Genomic DNA, 21963 nt, shown 5'->3' on the forward strand with positions numbered 1-21963 from the left:
TTAATTTGTTGCAGGCAGAGTGAAGCATCATCATTAGCGCTTTCCGGGATAACGTAAAAACCACTTAAACGGTTCTTACTTTTTACACTCACCCTCCAAAGTGACGAAAAAACTGGTGAGTTAATTTTTCGCCGATTTACAATTCAAATTTGTGCAAATGCAGTGAATGCGTGAGTGGCAGCCACACACAGGGTGGCAAAACCACCTATTTTAAATATATAAAAAATCAATTCCCTGCGAGCATTCCACTCACTCCTCCCGGTTTCCTGCAACTGCGCGGACAAAGCGTGTATAATTCTGTTGCGAGCAATTCATCATTTGCATTAATGCTGGGGCCTTACGGCGTTCCGGCGGTGGCAGAGGGTGTCACATTATTGCGGGCGGCGGTTGTGGCTGCAAAGGGACGGCTGATAGATGCCAATAATGAACCCTTCCAGTCATTCCAGTCAGGACTTTACTTTTGTTACGCAAATTTACAGTTCGTCCTCTCTAAACAACAAAAACTCTTAAATTCTATACAATTCTGACATTTTGACAAAATTAATTAATTTAAACTTTGTACTAAACCCGTTTAAAACAATTAATTTGCTTTAAAATTTTATAATCTGATATATTATTAAACATACTGTATATTACTACGTGTGATCTTATTAAATGTCCATTTGAACCGGACTTTGAAAGCTCTACGCTCGAAAATCGCTAGAGTTTTAGGCGATAATTGATTAACAACTGAAACTAACGCAGCTTCTGAGGAGTTACGAGAGAAATTTAGGGTTCGTGTGGATGCACCAAAGACGTATATTTGCATAATTAGGTTTCCGTTTGGAAATTGTCTGATTGATGTGCAAGAACTCTTCGACAGATAGTTTTAGTAGTAGATAATAGTTTAAGGCAATGATCGTCGTTGACAGCTACGAAATGATTTATTGCTTCTTCTTTGTGCGTTTTAATAAAAACACTGCAGGTAATCACTTGCAATTAGGAGTAATTATTGTTTTTGATGGTGCTAGCACCGTAATTATTTAAAATTTTATTAAATTTTATGTTTAAAGTGAAAAGTAGGTCGGCCTGATGTTTAGAAAATGCAAAATGCCGCTTTACTGTCACGGCAGTAAAGAAAAATTTTAAATTGAATGTCTGTAACCAAATGTTTATTATTATTATTATTATTTGTTTATGAAGATGTAAACGAATCGTTTTTTAATATGCTAAACTCTTCAGACATTAGATTCGTATTAAAACGGATGCAATTCTCGATGCGGTTATAGAATACGCAAGTAATTGTTTGTTGCACATGCATTTATCGACATCGATTCGTTTTATTCCGTGTTGAATGCATGGAATGTCAATTGAAGTAAGTTTGCGTCGAGTTTGCACACATTATACTCTCGCACAATTCTATCTCTATGCGCAAGTGCGCCGATATAATTGCTTGCATATTCTAAATAATGCTGTCAGTTGGCGCCACGATATTATTGTTATTATCATTTTGCGCTTGCTTGTCGCTTGCAAATCAATTTTAAAACGCCCAACAAGCGACGGCTATAAATTCACTATTTGCTCACAATAACAGCTGAGTTATTTGCGAGTCGAATAAAAAGTGCATTCCGCAATAAAAAGTATATTTATGTTGTAATATTTAAATGTGTAAAGAGTTGAAATGACGTGGAATTGTAATATTTTGAAACGAACAGACGTTTTAGACATTTTCCGACACGTTTTTAATGAGCGGAAGTTTTAGCTGACGTTTTCACACACTTCTTGTGTTCAACTTTGCAGATTTTGCAGAAAAATTCATAATTAAATCGCGCGTCGAAGTTCAATTCGGATTTTAATCATCACCGAATCGCATTTAATGTTTTTTTATAACTTTTTGGCACTGAAAGTTGTTTTAGTTGGACGTGTGGGCAGTTCGTTTCAATCAATATTAACTGCGGTAATCTTACAAGTTGAAGTTTCGTGCGCTGCAAGTGACGTGAGCATGTTGAACTTTTTGCGCTTGAACGATTTGATAAATGTAACTTTTATTGAGATTTACATTTAGATTTTCGTCTAGTAAAGTTAATAAATCGCTAAGAAAGTTTTATACCATCCTGGTGGTTTAATTCCGAATGGAAATGCAGTGCCTATATACTTGAAACATGATAAATCAACGTACAACGAAACTTTTGCGCCATTGTGTGAGACAATTATGCGTTTTGTAATATCACTCCACTCCACTCTATAACCGGGCAATAATAAATATGATTTAAACCAACGAGCGAACACGCCGTTAAATGCCCACACACGAGCCAAAAATAATAAAATGCCTAGAATTTACAACGTGCACTTAATTTCGTATAAAAATACCTCGATGGTGTTGCAGATTGTTGTCATTTAATTCAATTACACTGGCATTAAATGTAAAATCACCCATTATTGATACAATATATAACAATGACGTACAAGAACATAAATACATAATCTATTCTCTAACAATCGAGAAATAAAGTTTTTATTATGAATTTCAACGTGTTGGCGATGTAAATATTCCGAAATTTATTAAGCGCGAACGAATAAATGAAAGATCATCAATTTAAAATTGGTGCGAGAGGCGACCAAGCGTCGTTTATACACGTGCTCATCAATTATCCGCTTTTTTTGTCGACACACACGAAGTTGAAGTTTCGCGCGGCGCATCGAAGAGTTATCGCGATGCAGGCGGGTAATAATGCTCGTGACACTTTCACAGACCAACCGCATGATATGGGGCCGGCGTTAATTAATCAACTGCACAATTTCGACGTTTTTAAACATAATATTTACTCGGTGCCGGAATCGCAGCCGTCATTAATTACAACATGTCATAAATTTAAAAAATGAATATCTTTTGAATTCGGTGCGGATTGTGATAGCGAAATGTGAATATGACACTTAACCTACAAAAAAATCTCTGATTAATTATAATACTACATGTTAGGTTATGTTTATGTTTTGAGGTTACGTTTTGGTATTTAGACTGCTTTGTTTTTTATTGAAAGACAAATTGAGTGGGATCTTAAGCACGCTGTAAATGTCACCTCGACTTATTTAATGCATTTAAGCGGTTTAAAATCATCTTGAATAAAAATGGCCGCCAGCCAAGCGCAGAATCACCCACCACACTTACTTTAGTTGACATCAAATTCTCGGTGACTTGCTCTTCGGTCCAGTACAGCGCGAAACTCGATACTTTTCGCTAAACAATGACCACATGTGCGAAACCTGATAAGGTGAAGGAATTCCAAAGGATTCCTAACACCTATTCCAACAATGATTTACACCTTTAGGTCGTAGATATCATAATTTTCTGGAAAGACCACAACGCGTGTGTGTTCTTCTTGTTGTGCATAAAAGAAGTTATTTACTCATCGCCAGCGTCGTCAATTCACATTCATTATGACCCCGCATAATTACAATCACAATGCAGTACCGAGAAAGTGTGCAGATGCACTTATAACGTCTTTCCGATGAGATTTGAAGAAAAGTTTACGTTAACCATGCAGGGAACGGTTATTACACGTCGCGCAAGAGAAAACCAACCAACAAGAATACATAAAATCCTTGACAGTGCACATAATTTATGCATTGAAATAAATATTTGTAATTTAAGAAACAAGATCGTGAATCTGGCCTCTCGTGGTAAGTACTTACTTTGCATTTGTACTTTGAGGCAAGTGGAGGTGAGTGTCAACTTCGTAAGTTGCTTATTTATTTAACGACTTATCAAGATCTCGTTTTGAGATCTACGCTGGACCATCCTGCGCGGAGTAAAAGCAAAACAAGACCTGCTGGTGTGTACTCGCTGGTATGCTGTGTTTGTCGAGGTGTTCGTTTGCTGGCGACTGCGGAGGTGTGAGCTGATGGCTGACAGTTAATCTCGTGTATGCTTGTTGCGACACGACAAATGAAACGGCGCTCGAATCGACTCGAATAAAAGAAAGGCAAATAAATCGACGGTGGCATCGACGGATGCTAATCATGCGTGAAAATATATTTGTTTCTTTTTAGGCCTTGTATCTTGATAGTTGTAATGGAATTTATTGGAATTTCGAGTGAAAAAGTACTAAACTTTGTGTTGATTGACGTGGATGTTGTGATCTAGATTGAAGTTTCGTGATGTTCGTAATTAACACGACATGAAATTCGATTGCTAGCTTTTCGGGCAGTTTATAGCAAAGATTTAATTTAATTAGGATTAAATAGTTTAGATTAAGATTTCTACTTTCTTTATGGTTTGAAATGCTTAAAATAAATTTTTCGTTTTTTTTTTGTTTCATAAGTTACGAGTGTAATTTATTTCGAATTTTAACAATATATTAACGTGAAAAGTTGTCGAAACAAAGCAATAATGAATAACCTTTTTAGAACTTTTGGAATTCAATGTAAAGTTGAGTTATAATTTATGCTTGTTTACATTCACGTAGAGAAAACAAACAAACGACTAGCTTGCGAAATGGATTTTAATTTTTAAATTTCTGAATATGCATAAATCACGCTTGTGTTGTGTTTTATCTAGTTTTAACCTTATGGCTATGGTCACCAGTTAACACTCGAACGTTTTATGGCGTTTGATGATTTTTTTTCAACTCGCCGCTTGCACACACGATTTTATCACACAATATTATGACACGTTTTCCGTATGCGTTCGATGAATAGAAATCTTTTAGTAATTTTATTATTAAATTCTATCAATTTCATGGACATTACTAAATACATACTAAATGTAAATTGCTTTAGCAACTTTATGCTTTTAGAAAGTCTGTCAAACTCCAAAAACGGGCGAAACATTTCAGCTTTTCTACAAAAACAAGCAGAGAGATGAAAATTAAACCTAATTACAGTTTAAAAAGTTGTTAATGCCAAAACGCGAAAATAATTAAGTGAATTGGCAATTAGCGTTACTTATTGGCGTTGTCAATTATGTTTAAGCTCGGCGAAGATGGTACAAAGTCGCAATTTGCGCCGTCCGCGACGAATATTAAGTATTTCGATAGCAAGTTTTTTGAGGCGGTGCGTACGCCGTAGAAAAAGTTGAAATTGGGTTACACCTAAACGACGTAAATTAAGCACCGAAGCATTAAATGGGTGAAGTTCCGGCTACCGCATTGAGAATCGCTTAATGGCTTATTTACTGATTTTCAACGCCACTTCAGGCGCGCACAACTTCAAAAAGTTTCTTGTTCTTTAAACGTTTACAGTTTTTTTTTGTTTCTAAACGCTGCGCTGCACAGGTACCTGCCTGTTTCAAACTCAATCAGACGCTGGCGTTAAAAACTTTGGCAATTTTCGTTTGAAGCCTTCGATCGAGTAATCTTTGAAACTTGAAAGTGTACCAGGACATAGCTTCAAGTGATAATTGTTTTGCTACTATTCCTTATACGCTTTGGTAAAATTAATTTGCTTTTTGTTTCAATTTCTCTTCAATTCTGCTCCGCGAGTAATGTAGAAATACCAATTCATAAACTTGTTTATGATGTCCGCTGGTAAAATTATTTGTTTATTTTAACAATTATATTCCCTTGAGATGCGTGTAACGATTCGAGCGTTGCGCGTCGTTGGACCACGCTTGGACGGCTTGTAAATCATGCGCGATAAATCAATTCTTTAATTGGAAGTGGTGGGTCGTCTCATCGTTTGTTACACCACGGCACCTGTATAGTGTGTGCGGCGTGGCATCGACCGTCCGCATCACATACAACAGTAAAGAACGCTTTAACAACCACAAGGCATGCCCAGCAAAAAGAAGAAAAACCAACTAAACTCGTTAAGCAACCCAACTACCCAACAGGATCGAATTCAATCGCCGGATAGAATCAACACCAGCTATATCGAGTTATTTCTGTGCGTGTTAAGTCCATTCCTGAGCTTTTATACCTTCGCTCACCTTTGTTAGCGTAGCGTTTAATTGAAAAAGCAACTAAACAAATGCCAGCATTGAAAAAAATGACACAACAATGACAAATTATGGAAGACACTCTGGACTTGAGTGTTCGAGAGTTATGTCATCAATAACGCTTGAGCTTTTCATAAAAACAAACAGTTTTTTCTTCATCGTCGTTTTCTTTTGTTTTGCTCGTCGTCTGGTCATATCCACTTTCAGTACTTGGTTTCACCATCGGCGCGCGTCGCAATGAAACCAAATTTCTGACGTTTATTTCTTTTTGTTTCAGATTTCCGGTGCAGCGTCGTCGTGTCAAAGGCAACTAACTAGTTTCGCGAAAACGTCCAGCAGCTGGTGAGTGCTTTTTTCTGTTTACACGATTCTTTTACGCTCACCTCGTTGGCATAGGATGTCGAAAAAGCTCTTTAGATATAGAGTCGTCAATTGTGGTCGCCGTATGCACACCGCCTGCGCGCACCCCGATAGTTGACGTATTGACAGATGCAATAAATCATGTTTGAAAAAAAAAACGTGGAAAGTCATAAATTACGCGTCGTTTTTGGGTGGTAAACTGACCGAAATGGCGTACACTGCTAGCCCCCAAACGTAAATAAACATTTTAATGGCCCAGCGCAACGGAAGACGATTGTTGACAATTGTTAAGTACAGAAGAAAAATTTCAAGAGATGAGAATCGAGAATTTTATTCTTACGGAAATTGAAAAATGGAACAGTGCTCAAAAGCTTTTGTTGCGATTGTCGCAGGTCACATTTTTGTGAGCACAATGCCGCAAATGGTAGGCTTGGGTAAAATATTTTTATTTATTTACGTTGGTGCATTTATAGCGCTAGGAAACGCTTGGTCACGGAGAATTTTTGGCAAACGCACAACGTCAAAACATTTGAAAATATAAATAACCAATATGTACATGTGTTGATTTTTTTACTAAATGTTAAAATTATTTCACTTTCAAAATATTCAAATTCAAAATTTAATTGCACATTCAACACACATGTAATTTTATTCCGGAATTCTAGACATTAACACACTTTCTTAATTCTAATCTCGTTGGGACGCATATTCGCAAGGAATACTAGGTTAAACAAACCGCACGATAGCAATTAGTATTATGTGTTTATTGAAGATAAAGACACATTCATAGAGCGTCAAGAGACGTTTTTTATTTTACATTTAGTCGAGGCATCATTAAGTTCGTTTTTTTTGCTCGTTTGTCGCTTTTAACATTTTAATTACACTGACTTCTAAAACACGCGTTACTTCCCATTTCTATCAATTTTAATGTTACACTGGATGTGTAGTAAGGAGTACTTTAATGTAATTTAATAGCGTGTGGCGTTTTTTTTTCCTTCTCTTTTTTGATGCCCATTCAATTCCGCTCGAATAGAAAGCAAAACGAAGTGGTTTCCAAACGATGCTCCAAATTTGCTCGCTTGCGAATCGAAAGCGTTCGTGTGTGCACACATTGCACACACCTTGGACAGTTTCAGGTTACGCTCCTAAATGTCCGTAACAATTGCTTATTTTTCACGTGTAACGAGAACTATTGTCGTATTTATTGAATGGATTTCTCGGTCATTGTGTTCGGTAATATGTGTGAACGAGAGGGATGTCATGGGGTGTTGCGACATCAATGGTGGTCTAGTATTTAAAAAATAATTGTTCAAGGGATGAAAAATGTGTCCGTATCGATACAGAGAAAAAATGTTTTGGTTTTATTTTTAAATCAAAATAATCTATGTTTAAGCTTAAATTCTGACTTCCCATGTGTTCGTCGTGTGTTAAACCTGCGAACAATCAACGCAAATTATAATTCTCGTCGTTAACAAGTCTAGGTACGCGTTAATGACATGTCAACTGCCAAGTTTCTCATTAACTCGAGATTATACTTTAATAATTTCCCACACAATACGCAAAAGAATTGTACCGGAGAGAGTTGAAATTTGCATTCATTGCTTTCTGTGTGTGGATTATGCGCTTAGATGCAAATGGCAATTTCGCGGTAGCCTAATGTGGATATTAATTTGTACACCGTTTAGTGTGCGCCACCATGAAGTTAAATCTGCGTGCGGGTCATTGTGTAATAACGTCTAGCCCCCCGTCGGCCGAGGGATGGCTGGTCGCGCCCGGGCGATGCTAGGGGTCGGTGGCTCGTAAAATCCCGACAGCGTTTTCCGACGAAACGACCTTCCGCCACTCACTATTCACTTAAGACGCCATAAATTTTCATAAATCTGTCGCGCTCGCCGCCATGTTGCGCATCGGCTGCCATGCGGACAAAATGTCAGCGTTCGTTTATTGCGCTTTTTTCGCTTTTTTCATCCTGTGAATTTAGAATGCGTCCAAAGTTAGTTTTTAGACATTTCATAACTATTTTTTAAATTTAAGTATCAAATAACATCCTAGGGTGACTATAAAAAGAAAACAGTGATAAATTTTAAGATTAATTTTATAGGTTTTGAGAGTGTGGGACAAAAGCTTTTTTGTTTCGAAAGGAATTAATGGGAGATTTCATATATAACCTATAAAATCAAAAAGTTATGGGGTATTATTGAAGAGTATAGAATTCTATACTTTAATTCTTGTGTTTTGACGTTAGGTCAATGTGAAAATATAAAATCTGTAAATTTTCTTATAATATGAAGGTCAAATTGTGATAAAAATCATCCGGTGAAAAACTAGCAGTAACCCGATACAATCCGATCGTAGCATCGACGCCGGTGTGCGACACACGCTGTTAAATTAATGGCAATATAATATTACACGGCGTGGCAGGTCCGTCCGACGGCCGGTGCCACTAAAGAAGCGCAGGATGTGTGTTTCGTTGGCAGCGAAGGCGCGAAGGTGAAGCGCAGTTAGTCACCGTGTGATGCCAGTCAAAATAAATATGAAATCGCAGTTTATGTGCTTTCCAAACATGCCGCACAGTAAATGGAAACGTCAGCCGAGTCAAAGCAAACCAAAAGCAAGAAGTCGTGAAAGTTGAAGGCATATTTATGTACAGAGTATACGCTACGAAAACAACCACAGCTCCCTTGGTGTTGTTGGAAAATTCCAACATTCAATTCACTGCATAGCTGAATTTGCAATTGCGAAACTTTCGGATGACCGTATTAGACGCTAGAATATTGGGTCGTTATGTCGTTAAAATATCACCTGTGATCTGCGATCAACTTTAATCTGATAACCATAATACGTATATGAATAGAGCAAGTTCAAATTTCAAATTAAATTTTTACGACTAGATTTGTGTCACTTGCAAAGTATCACAACCGGACAAATTTGCATTGACTTGATGATGACTTGTTCTTAAGCGCAAGCCCACATTCGTGTATGTTGGTTGTGGTGTGGTGCAGATAATACAGTTATTAAATTTTATAAGTTAGTGCGTGTGTTTACGCTGCAAGTCATGTTTCTGAAATCGAAGAACGCCACGAACCGACCGGTCCTGCGCGTCTCGACTATAAATTCCCGCACACCACAGAGTGTATAAATTTTAATAAACATAACGATTATCGCTGCGTGGGAATCGGACAAAGAGGAAAGCTCCTCGCTGGCGACAAACGCGACAACGCGACGGTTTTACATTACATTTGCATTTTTTCCGATACCCGAGTGGTGCTGTTTTGACGTTTTTTATTGCTCTGCCTCACAAACCAGTATGATGTCAGAAATGGAATTTAATCTTCATTGTTGAAACATTTTAAAATTGTTTAACTCTCTTTCTCCTTTGTAGCACTTTGTGTTATTTTCGTAATAAAATAACGAAAATATTAAGCAACTTTAAATCAATATCGAATTTCAAGTTTGTTATTTTAATTCACAGCCCAGCCCAAAACCAAAACTCAATGTCAATTTGTTTGTTTGATCGCCTCCGAATGACAAATAAACGTCTGCTTGTGGATATTAATAAGTTAGACATCTGTATAAATAAATAGTCGATATCTGTCACTGTAGACTGATTTTTCGATTTAAATCAACAACTAGAGAACAAGATGCTACGGGTTTGAAATTTTTCTTGTTGCTAACCACCTACGGAAATTTGTAACTGCCTAAAATCTAATATTTTTCAAGAATATCAAGATGAAGATGATTTTCTGTTTGATGAAGTAGCTGCAGTATAATTGCACCATGACTGAGCACTAACTGGGTGTCCGTTTGGGCTCATTCGTTGTTCGTTTATAAATGTTTGGTAGTCCCACGTCCAAACACCACCTTAATATTTCATAAAATCAGACAGTCGCTCTCTGCGCGCCTGCTTATCTGATTCTCAAAGTTGAAGTGTCACTTTATTACTCAGCGTCACGAAGACGCTGCAACTCTGCGTTCATCTTTCTTGCGCTTGTAACATGCCTTTAGCGGATGGTGTCGCACCACACCATGCAGTCCGGACACGTCTCTGCCATAAAGTATTAAATTAAAATATATCGTGGACATCGTGCCACCACTAACCACCCGATGCGCGTCGAAGAGAAAAAGAGTGGACGGAACACAAGCGGACAACAAAACAACATACGAAATGCGTTTATGTGTCGTTTTCTTCGCGCGTTATGACTTAGTTAACATTCCGGTGTCGTTGTTGTGCGCACGACGATTATCTGACTTTTTTGTTATTTTTTATTTTATTGTTTACGGATTGTTAACCACTTCATCAACATTGCGACATCGAATTCGCTTTTGGCGTCAAGGTTTCGAGGAAGAGTCCGTGAATTTATTACACGATCGACAAATATTTGCTCGAATGCTTGACGAGCCACCCGTACGTGTGACAATTTATTTGTTTTCGATTCTCTGCGGTTTCCCAGAAGCAGGATGTGCGAGTGGCGTTGTTGCACGCGTCAAATGCGCTTAATTGCTGGCGACGTGTTCGCGGCCATCGAGTCTAGCAATGAAATTAAAATAAATGGACCTAAAACCGAGAGGCACTTAACAACAATTTATTATAATTAATGAACACATCGATTCCGCGGCGGACGCTCTGTTTTTATGTGTGGCTGCTGATGCATTTACGCCGCTTATAAATATTTAAAGCTTTCAGCGTCGGATGCATAATTCCCAATTACCCGGATAGTTTCTTTGCTTTGCAATCTTTTACTTTAGGTTTTATTGCGGCTTTTTGCTATCTTGAAATCAAATTCGCTGAATATGTTTGGCTTACTTATTTTATATGTTGGTATGTATGTGCTAAATGGGGAGTAAGTTAAGTATAGCGGTCTAAAAGCAACATAATGTGTCAGATAACATTGATTCATTGATAATTTATAAATAAGATGCGGTATTGCAATGAATCATTCACTAATCAATAGTTTATTAAATTCTAATTACAATTATTTTGAGACTGAACAATTTTTTTGCAAAATTCTAATACTTATTCAACGACAAAATCGAAGTTTACAAATTCATAAAAAATGATACTAATTACTGAATAACTTTTGACACAAAGGTTGAATCAAAAGTATTTTTATACCATTTGTTAACAATTTAATTCTCAATCGAATGCTGAAAGATTCATTCTTGTAACACTTTTAGTTTTTGAGTTATCAATTAAAAAACATTATAAAACATGTCTACTAGCAGTTTTAGACCGTTGCCATTTTAACTACAAAAATTCTACGTTTTGTCCTACGTTTTATTTTATAACTTAAAAACCATGTATTATTTAATAACTATTCTTTGCTCATTCATACACTATTAAAATCTACAACTGTCTACATTAAATTTGTTAATAAACGGTCGTCAGTTCTTAAATTATGGACCATTAAAATGAAATTTTCTCAAACTTGTCTTGTAAGACTTACATATAACTGCAAATTTTAATCTTTTTCTATTATTGACTATACAATTTAACACCTTAACGATTTATAAAACAATTATTACACTAACACGCTGCGTTGGCAAGCAATTAATTAATAATCGCCATAAAATTTGTTCCCTGCTAGTTTTTAGACCGTTGTACTGCACTTGCATCAAACATGCGAGCCTTAATCATGTTTGGATGCAAATTAAATCCAAAAAGCAACACTTTCGAGTAGAGATACCTGTGCGCTGTGAATTTTATTACTTGTCGGGAGTCGCTGACGCGCTCGCCGGCGCGATGTTTAATTTTAATTGCAGATGCTCCGCGCGCTTGATTAATCAAAGCCGAAGGATTCTTCACGCGATGCAGCGATTAAATCACAGCGTAGAGCGCGTAATTTATTTACGGCCCTAATATTTAATCGCATAATTTATAATTTTGCAATTGCACGACCATCAAGAAGTACCTACCTGTTTATAAACGAGCGTATGTGAGTGCTTGATACGATCTGAACGCTCGATGAAACAATTAAATATTATACTTTTCTGCACGTATTTTATTAACACGCCAACTAATTATCAAGTTCATTATTTTTTATGTTTACGCATAACTTTTGAATTTATAATTTTATAATATTACGTTATAAAGTTTACCAAGAAGTTTCCTGGGTTAGATAATTGCTTAATTGAGATTTATAGAGCATTAGTGTAATTTTAATAAATTATATTTTAAAATTATAAAAATATAATGGTTACGTACGTGGCTGAATGGAATACTCGTATAACTGTTTGATTGAAATATATTTAGTCTGAAATTCGTATAAAAATACGAAAGTGCGTGGAATCGAATTTCCCCGTCCGGTTCATTCGATGTATTTCGGTAAAAACCCATGCATCCTCCCTGAGTAAAGAAATCGACGCAAGAAAACTCCGCGTCTCGGACGTCGCAAAAAGAAAACACGAGGCGAGCAGCGCGAGCGCGTAGATGTGGTAGTAATGCAATAAATCAAGTCTAAATTCTCGCTCGGCGCGCTCTCGTGCGGGCTCGGCCAGAGATCGTGCGCGCGGATAACAACTGGCAGGCGCGCAAGCACACCGAGCACAAGCGAAACGCCGCTGAACGAGCGGCACGAACCCAACGAGCCGTGCGTACTGCTCACACACTTTATACTCACACGCTGCTTAGTTAGACAGAGTAAGCAGCAGTTCGGGAGTCTCGTTGCCATACCGATCCGAGTACCCGAGTCGCGTCCGCGTGCTGCTTGCACCTTGCGCTCTGTTCGTTCGTTCAGTTCGCTGTTAGTGACGTTGGTGTGCGGATGCGCGCGCTGCTACGCTTTGCATACCGCGCAGTGAGTGACAATAATCAAAAATCTAACGATAAACTCGCCAATCTTGCACGATTCAAATCACCTGCGTGTTCAATTTGCACACAATCGACATTGTTTCATAAACTCAGAGTGATTGTTCACAATTGTGCCAAGTTTTTCACCACATGCGATGGATACGAAATTCTCCGAATGCCGCCAATTCCATCATCGAGTGAATTTTAAGGATTTATAAAACTTTTAAGGTTCGTTTTACTACTCATCTTAAATTTACGTATGCGTACTTTGACTGTATATTAAGATACACGCTGTAAGTTTACTTAACTAAACTTGTAACTTTACTTAAAGTTTGTGTGCGCGCATGTAGCGGCACGCGTTTTGCGGCGTTTGTTTAAAATAGTGGAAATAGTGGACTTGGTTAATAGCGTGTTTGTTAGGAAACAAATAACGCCCGTTCGGACGTTATTATTATTGGAAACTATTTAAAAATAGACTCGCTCGTCAGTTTCGGCTTGGATCCGGCGCGGCAAAACTTGCAGACGTGATCGTAATATGTTCCGATCGACTTTTCTCCCGTTTTTATCGGCTGCCGGCTGTAATTTATTGAGATGTACTGCACCGCACGCGCGCCGGAACACAAAATCACATAAACAGATTAAAACCAATCACAACACATGCGTTTATCACGTAAAAATACATTAAAAAGAGTAAAATATCGAGTGAAACGTGATTGAAGCGTGGTTCTATGTTCGCGCAGTGTGTTTGTCATTTTATTTCTGCTGGGTGTATTCGACCGCAAAACTATATTGCGCGCATACTTCCATGCGCCTGTGATTGAAAATTAACCGATTGCTTCGCATGGGCATTCCCGCGTTCCGTTCCTCGCCATAAACATCCGATTGCAATGCGGCAGCGCCGGCAAATGGCGGCAATGACTCCACGAGCAAGAAGCGTGGCTGCGTGTAGGCGCAGAAAGATCGATATAAATGCACACGTTCGTTTTGCGATGCGTTCGCTTCCATCCACTTTCATGCTGCTCGCAGCGTGATAAATTGCCAAACGAAATGAATAAATTCAGCGGAATATCATTCAATCAAGCGTCAAAAATTAATCATTCAACAAACAAATCAACTCACACACATTCTACACGCAGCCACAGCAATCAATACGCAGTTTATTAATGTGTACATAATTGAAATAGCGCTAAACACATAAAATACCGGTTATAGCGCGGTGAAATTATAATTAATTAAGATTGCAACGTGTTGATAATTTAATGATACGATATTTGAGCGTCTATCAAGCGCGTTGTTGTTGATATTGTCATTTTCTGTGTAATTAGATGTTTTCTTTAAGCGCACTCACTCGCTTTTTGACTTGATGCGCATCGTTGAATATTACTACAGCGTGCATCAGGTAAAAAGCCAACGGGGGTCCACATTGCACCAGCAGTGACGGCTGAGGACGAGACCCTTGTTAACTTTCTAAAATGGTCAGTCACTATGGTCGAAGTTAAAAGTTACAGCTACAGCTGAAGATGAAATGCACATAAAATGAATTTTTACGATGTGCTTTGGTTCGCTCGAGTCATTCGTCATTTGAAGTCTCGACGGCAGGCAAAAATTTCTGTGGACATTTTGAACGCAGAATGGTTTCTGGTGTACGAGGGTGGTTGTAGTGTGTCGAGGGTTATTCCAAGAATAGCTTTCTGATGTCGCAGTGTGTCGTTCGGTTCGAGATTGTTACGTGCAGCTTGTGCCTCTTGTGCTCGCCGATAACAGGATCTGATAAAAAAGGGAACGTAGTAAGTAGAAACAGAACGCTGGCTGGTTGTGTTTCAAGTGCCGTTTTGGCGACGTTTTGTGGATATTTTCAATGTCCCACAATGTGTTCAATCGGTTTTTATCTGAAATTCCAGTCGAAATATTCTCGTTATAATGATTCTCGTAGAATTAAACAAGGCGTTCAGAATTCAATAAATCAATTAGTTACACCGCGATCGCCGCACAATGCCCCTGTGTGATTTAAATGAATTTCTAATAAACGTATCGCGCTGCATGCTTGTTTTACAATTGTTGCTTTTATCAGCGCGATGCAATAAGGAAGGATTGAGAACTTGATTAACTGGATCCGAGCGCGTGGTCGACTTGCAGTCTTTTATAAATAGACTGTGTTTCGACATGTGTGCGACCGAATGAGTATTTCAGTCGCGCGTGCCATTAGCCGAAGTGTATTGTAATAATTTACATCTTTAGTAATTACCTATAAATCTTGCGAGCTAATGACCGCTTCTATTAGCCCGATATTATGGTTCACTTCCTCGCCAACAACAATGCTGCTGCTCCACTTGCCAAACATGTTATAAATAAAACCAGGGAACACTAACAATGTTCGGATGCATGGAATCGTTTTCCGAAACGTTTATGATACTTTGCGTTTCTTTGTCCCTCTTTGGCTAGTGGCTCGCTTTTTCCACACAGCGCAGCTGATGCTTGTCTCTTGTAGTCTCCTCCGGTTCAAACGTCGTGCCGTTGTGTCGGCATTCTTACAACTTTTAATTATTAGCGATTTACCTTTTATCACGCTCTTTGATTTATTAATGTGTGCTCAGTCGTACTCGTTTGGTGCGCGCGCGCCGAGAGAGAAATCTCGCCGCAGCCATCTTCGTACCGCCGCGGAGTCCATTTATTTTCATATTTACTCCCATGTTGGTAACGAGGTGACTATACATTACGTCGCACACGACTACACGCCGAAGGTACTTACAAAAGTGGCATTTCCATTTCGAGAAGCATAAATACATCAAGCATGTTGGACGATCTCGACATGTTGAACCCAAACTGCTGATGACAATGGGGATATGATTGGATACGTTTAAAAATCATTTTTGAAGTCTACTTCGTTTATAAAAGAAAAAAAATCGATGATAAGTGATGTTTTGTTGTCGTAGCAGTTGATTAATTGATTGCTCTGTTGGGGAATATCTGAAATACCGCGAGCACATGCCATCGGGATTGTTTTGCTACACATGTTTTGTAGAACTTCATTTCAGGCTTATGAATAATAGATGATTGGCTCGTCGACTGCCATAACCAGTAAACACCAGTTACTAAATATCGACATGGTGCGTGCGAGCAAGATGCGTTTCTTTTTAGTGTCCTAGTTGATCCAGTGTCTTTTTCTGCACTTGGTAATTACAAATTAGGTTTTATTACAACCTGCAATATCCAAAAATTATTCTGAATTCTCGAAGTAAAGGTTTCTCTGTTCGGTTCTCTGGGTGGCTTTATAGAGGTTCCATTAATCGTGCGAAATCTTAGATCAACACTCCGTTGGTGTAAATTTTCTATTAATACCTTTCCGAGGCCCACCAAAGACACTTTATGCTCTTCCATCTTCGATCTTTACCTCTCTGCCTCCACACGATTCGTTGTGCAGTGTTGTGTTGTGCACTTTCGTCTGCTTTATGGGGAATGCTAACCTTCGGTACAACAGCAGCCTGGCAAAAGGCGGCTGCAGGTTTTCAGTAATGTCACTCGAAGTCGTGCTGCGCGACCACGGCGCACCGCACTATCTGTCTACCATCGAGGATATAAGGATATAAAATGTGTCCCGGACAAGGGTTCTCGAAACACGGCCTCTCTCCACATGCGTCCGCGCTTCTTCGAAGGTGCTTCTCGGCCATCGCGATCTCCAGCGGGCACGACGTGTCTTCCAACTCGGCGTCCATCCACCGACCATTTTATAGGTGGAAGCGAGAGGATGGTTGTATGTGCGCACATGTTCGACTCCCCATGTGGCAACAAAACAAATATTGTACAATGGCTTATATTTATTAACATGCATGCCAGTTTTTATATTTTTCCACTCCGCGTTTCACCGTTTAGAACATGAAGAACTAAGCATTCGTCCGGCATGTGCTTATGCATAAAACGTTCATACTGTTGTTGTTCCACGTTGTGACAAAGCGTCGTTTCAATCATTTCTTTAAAATAGAGACACGGGACAGCGTCACCCTACGCCCAAGTCTAGTCTTGCAAAACGGGATTAAAAAGACGCGAGAGGCTTTGTATCCGAGTGCGCGCACAGAATACTAAGAAATATCGAAAATAATTGCGTTTTTGCTATTCAAAGCTCGTCGTTAGCGCCTTGGAACGTGTGCGTTGCGCGCACATGCGTCTCAAAGCCGCCTTCTCTCGCGCGTCGCGCACTCAAGATTTAATATGCGCACGCCGGTTCGTGTTCAAGTACCTTTTTACGAAACGATTATCCACGCCGTCCCGCCCGAACAAAAATCAACATATTTATATGCGCATTTAGTAAATCCACAACTAAAACTAAAGCGCACTGGTGGTACTCGCCGAAGACTAAACAAATGCACTTTGCATCTTATTATTCCAGCACGTTCCTTGATGCCAACGAGCTGCAAAAGCTTTCAATTGGAACTTGCTGGATTGTTGGAAAAATCCATCGCAGTTGTGGGTGGATATATGTATGTTTGTTTTCATTCGCTGGGAGTTGATGTAAATGACCGACGGTTCGGGGCCGCGTTTCTGGCACGAAATTCAATCAAGGTGCGGTTGATCCGTAAACAACCCGTCACGCGGTGACATGTTCTCTGAAGCGCGAAGAATTCACTTTCTCTAATAAATTCTCGATAAATACGAAAATGTTTATCAAAATAAATAACTGTTGTAGGCATATTGTTGGAAATTTATTAATGACACGCTGAAGAACACCCGGGTGTGAATAGGTAGCCGTACTATAATTATAGTCTTTAGGGCAACAGAAGGTTCTTATAGTAAACTTTAACCTGGGGTGTTCAGGTTGCGTCCTATAATTAATGTTACGAAATAGCAGCCCATATATTTCCGTACAATTTGTGCTCGACAAATAAATATGAAATTTGAGCGAAATATTCTAATTATACTGACGGCGCGTAATTTACAACGTGCAGTAATCAATTGCTAACATCACGGTGCTCAATAGTCGATGCTTTTACAGATTTATGATGTCTCGAGCAACTTGGAAGGTTTATAAAAAAGGGTCCATAAAAGTCGTGTTCTTCTCGGTACTGAGGCAGACGTGTGTGCCTGGCGAGCACTAGTTCAATTTACTTTATGACTCCATGAATCTGCACCCGTCGGAATACTGATGAGTAGATATCCACGGACAGTGACAAAAATGACAGTAGTGACACGGCGCAGGTAGAGTTTTGCCTCAAACTTTTCGAAATGCAAAACTTTTATTATACGAGAAAATGCATTTGGTTCGTCTCTGGGCCGCCGGCAGGCTTTGCTGGGCACAATGCACGTGTGCACCGGTGCAACGTGAGCGAGTTGGACAACGAGGTCTTCATGCGTTGCATGTAATACTACACCCAACACCAGTGCTAGCGGGAGGTGAGATTTTCGTCTCGGTAGGGTTTCGCGTTCCTACCCTTTTTATATATGTATTTCATACATACACGCGTGTGTTTTGTTTGTTGTTTAATTTTCAGCATCCGTGCCGCCGATTGGCAACCTATGCTCGAGGTTAAAAACTCGTTTACGAGCTATTCTCTTTTATTTCTCCTATGTAAATCAGCCCAACTCGCGGCGTGCCCAAGTCGTTTTGTGTTGTTGTGGTTTTAAAATATACGACGTGTTGGTGTTTCTTATTATAACACGTTTCGTGTGATTGGCGTGTTACGATTAAAATGCACGCTGTGATTTTCGAAATTGTTCCTCCCTTAATTGAATTAAACACAAGCCGTAATCGTTTGACGATGCGTGTAGTAAACGTTTCTCGAAAACATTACGATTATATTTTTATGGCGGATAAAAAGCGCGACGCATTTTTATTGCATTCGGAAATGGCTTTTCTACCAATTTAGCTCTTTACCTCACGATATTTCCGTTTCTGTTTCGTAAATAACTACCAACTACATAAATACTAGTGTGGAAGCAGTAATTTTTAAAAATTTCATGTTGACATTCCTCTTCTTATTCGCGGTCTACCCATTGTAAATATTTAAACAAATGCGTGGTAACAAAGTGCGAAGTGGCTAACATGTCACACATGTCAAACACGCGAGCATTAAGTTTAATTAAACAATTATAGCGCTCACGGCGTCGTCTTGTCAACACACACACCGCACACATGCATGACTAGCAGGCAAATACGTTTATGCAAACATCGCGCCACTTCCCATCGTCTCCGGAGGTGTTTAACTGCTTGTTAGCTCTGCTCTTTAGCACCCGATGCGTGCCGGCATAAAAATATTAGTTAATTATTACCCGATTGTCGATTGTTATTACTGCACTTGAAAACGCCGTGGCGTGCATCGTGCATGCGTGTGTGGCATCCGGCCGGCTAACAAGAGGAGAGGACCGAAGAGGACCTTGACTTGGAAGTCTTGAACAATGCACAGAGCCGGCGGCAACGAGAAAACGTTCTGTTTGCACAAGAACGTAAAGGAGGTAACGTTTCAAATACCTGGTTGGATGGAAGACGCTCCGGCGTGTTCAAGCGTTCCGTTTCATTCTCGTGAAGAGTTGAGGATGTGAAGTTAGTTGTGAAGGCGATGCTGGAGAAGGAAAATAGAAAAGCAAAGAAACAACTCGTGTTTATATAAAAACTTTTTTTTATTCTGTTTGTACAACACCTTGGACTCGGGTTCAATTAAGATATTGAATTTGATAAGTACGTCGACCCATCCACTCCTTCGCCTGCAACCGGTAACTGGTTTCTGAATGTGTTGCAATTCAATGCGTCCGCGTGTAAACTCGACAATATATTTTAATTTTGAACGCTTAAAATAAGTAGATGAAACTCGGACGTTTGAGTGTTCGTACTTGCTTACATCCATGTCTCACTATCGACTCGAAGCAAATGCCATTAAACGTGACTCCAGTATTTTCCATTTGCTTGCTGTTGTTCTGCTTGTTGTGTTGTTTGTTGGTTGGCATGCAGCTCTTGCATATTCAAGCCTACACCTATGCATCGCCGAGCAGAAAACTTACGACGGCGACATCGACATGGACTGCAGTAAAGAACAACAACAAGACCGTTGGAAAACTGTTCGAGTATGCAAAGACAGTCGCGCGACTGGAGTCGTGTCGGACGCCAGCCAGCCAGACATGCATTATGCTTATTATTTACGACAATGTAAATGAAGTTCGCGCCGGTGTGACATCTTTTAGACCAACCGCGGCGTAATCCAAATTGTAAGCATCGTATCTCAACGAGAACCACGCCTACTCACTTGACAAATAACGGAAGCGTTAAAAAAACATACGCAAAATTATGTTATTATCAAAAAACACAGTAGTTACCTGAAGGTAAACCTGGGTAAGATTATCGTAATTAAACGCGGTGTTGCTCGCGTGGTTTGCTCGCCGGTGCTCGGTTTTAATGAGCTGGAGATTTACCGACTCTTGTATGGTGCGGCACATCGCATTAATGCGACATCGCACAACCGCAACGCAAAATAAAAACAACACGACGTGGACGGTGTGGGATCCGCGCATCTTGATTATTTTAATTGACAGGGTTGTTAAAGCCTGGTTAAGAGTTTTTATCGTCGTTCGAAAGACACGAAACACTTCTAGATGCATCTCGGGATGAATGCGTTCGCGTGCAAAACTTCGAACGCAGACGATCACTAATCGAAACGTTAATTAAGAATAACTTTCTCTTCTGGTGGAGTTTCTTGGAGTTTTTAATTAGCATAAAATGCAAATTCGATTTTATGGCGACATTTACTTTCGATCGATTTAGTCCAAAATTTGCAACAACGAAAACATTTATTATATATCCAGCGACCAGGAAAAGATTAATTGCATGATAAGCACGATAATAAATTACACATGAAATTAAATTAGAAATGCTGACCAAGGCCGCTGCTTGGCGCTGCTTAAATTATTTTTTCTGGCGAGCGTACGGCATTACTTTTCACGGCTCGTCTTTTATTTGCAAACACGGCGCGCAACAATACGCGTTGCTCGTTTGGCCCTTGTCGAGAAGACATGCCTGTAGAGGCTCACAGGAAAACTGGTTTGCAAGCTGATTTGGTTAAGCATATTTCCACCTTCGTCGTGGTGCGCGCGCGTGTTGGTGCATTAAGTATACAGTATTTTATTTTAAAACCAACAGTGGGCACGGACAACCGACTGACCAACAAGACAACAAAAAGATAACCACCGACGGGCCCGGCTGCCGTCTGCCTGCACGCTTCTTGTGCACGCATCTTATATATGCATACGCTGTTTGCGATGCAGCGGCAGCAATGTCTACGAAGAGAAGAAGCAGAGGCAACGATTGCGTGGTCACGACTGCACGAAGATTCATCTGTCGTCGACTCGTTAACTACAAACGAGCGTGTTTGCGATCTAAAAGTGTTTCTTGCGCGTTTATATAAATCCTTGCAGTCTAGCGCTGCTCTTCTCTGGGCAGTAAGTAGTGACGTGACGGTTAGTTGTTTTATTTCTCAAAGCGATATCAATTTGTTGCAATTGCTCCTAGTGGATGGCAGTCGCCTAAATGCGTGCTAATATTTAATGGGTCGCGTTTCGAGCGCGTTAAGGAACGGAAGCTGCGCGCAATGATGAACGACGTTTGTCGCATAATGTTTTTCCAGCGCGACGACACACATTCGACCCGGTTGCTATTACGTCAATTTGCGCGCGACACGAATTACGCTACGACGACGACGACGACGACGACGACGCCAGGAGTGCTCTCTCAGCGCGCATAAAATGATAATTGTTGTGAAGGGTAATCCGCGCCCACGCGTCTGCACGCACTCGAACTTACTCTCTCAATGCATGGGAATTACGCGTCGCAATTCCACTTGAGCGTATGCTCGATTTCGCACAAGTCGAGCACGAATCCACTATTTTCACACTATCGACCCTTCTTCCGGGGCCTTACGTCTGC

The 21963-nt window shown here is 39.7% G+C and overlaps 1 protein-coding gene across 5 annotated transcripts in view; it reads left to right on the forward strand.

Annotated features, from left to right (window-relative positions):
* The window catches only part of fz2 (frizzled 2), a 48039-nt gene that overhangs the window by 21330 nt on the left and 4746 nt on the right, over positions 1–21963 (forward strand). For 2 of the 5 annotated variants that reach the window (XM_065304332.1, XM_065304331.1), the window contains exons 2-3: positions 15–115; positions 6192–6256. The gene's annotated coding sequence lies outside the window, so the exon portion shown is untranslated. Of the gene's footprint in view, positions 1–14; positions 116–6191; positions 6257–6310; positions 6830–12861; positions 13290–21963 lie in introns of those variants that run through there. The other 3 variants (XR_010548630.1, XM_065304334.1, XM_065304333.1) reach the window with 3 other exon arrangements.

This window comes from Atheta coriaria, unplaced genomic scaffold (assembly GCF_025399875.1).
Source record: "Atheta coriaria isolate IRGN ID8LTWV9N9 unplaced genomic scaffold, Caltech_Dcor_3.1 hic_scaffold_6_pilon, whole genome shotgun sequence".
Taxonomy (NCBI): domain Eukaryota; kingdom Metazoa; phylum Arthropoda; class Insecta; order Coleoptera; family Staphylinidae; genus Dalotia; species Dalotia coriaria.